At 41.8% G+C, this 849-nt stretch overlaps 1 non-coding gene across 1 annotated transcript; it reads left to right on the forward strand.

Moving 5' to 3' along the window:
• The first annotated feature begins 389 nt into the window (after positions 1-389).
• Positions 390-497, forward strand: LOC148580966 (small nucleolar RNA R71). Its single transcript, XR_015894064.1, has one exon. It is a non-coding gene; the product is annotated as a small nucleolar RNA R71 (small nucleolar RNA).
• Positions 498-849: the final 352 nt, after the last annotated feature.

The raw sequence follows: 849 nt of genomic DNA on the forward strand, positions 1-849 counted from the left end.
CCTAAGTAATTTACCTCTGCTATTGCAGGGTTCTCAGGATCGTAAGCTTCTTTTTCAGAAGCTACCTCTTGAGTACTGTTGGATGCAGCTTGCATTCCATTCAGACTCTGAGAAAGCATATTGACTTGCTGAGTCAATATTTTATTCTGAGCCAATATGGCATTCAGAGTATCAATTTCAAGAACTCCCTTCTTCATAGGCGTCCCATTACTCACAGGATTCCTCTCAGAAGTGTACATGAACTGGTTATTAGCAACCATGTCAATGAGTTCTTGAGCTTCTGCAGGCATTTTCTTTAGGTGAATGGATCCACCTGCAGAGGTGTCCAATGATATTTTAGATAATTCAGACAGACCATCATAGAATATATCCAGGATGGTCCATTCTGAAAGCATGTCAGAAGGACACTTTTTGGTTAGTTGCTTGTATCTCTCCCAAGCTTCATAGAGGGATTCACCTTCCTTCTGTCTGAAAGTTTGAACATCCACTCTAAGCTTGCTCAGCTTTTGAGGAGGAAAGAACTTGGCTAAGAAAGCCGTGACCAGCTTATCCCAAGAGTTCAAGCTGTCTTTGGGTTGAGAGTCCAACCACACTCTAGCTCTGTCTCTTACAGCAAAAGGGAAAAGCATGAGCCTGTAGACTTCAGGATCTACTCCATTAGTCTTAACAATATCACATATCTGCAAGAATTCAGTTAAGAACTGAAAAGGATCTTCAGATGGAAGTCCATGGAACTTGCAGTTCTGCTGCATCAGAGAAACTAGCTGAGGTTTCAGCTCAAAATTGTTTGCTCCAATGGCAGGAATGGAGATGCTTCTTCCGTGTAAATTGGAATTAGGTGCAGTAAAG

This window comes from Arachis ipaensis, chromosome B10 (genome assembly GCF_059453495.1).
Source record: "Arachis ipaensis isolate K30076 ecotype BB chromosome B10, ASM5945349v1, whole genome shotgun sequence".
NCBI lineage: Eukaryota > Viridiplantae > Streptophyta > Magnoliopsida > Fabales > Fabaceae > Arachis > Arachis ipaensis.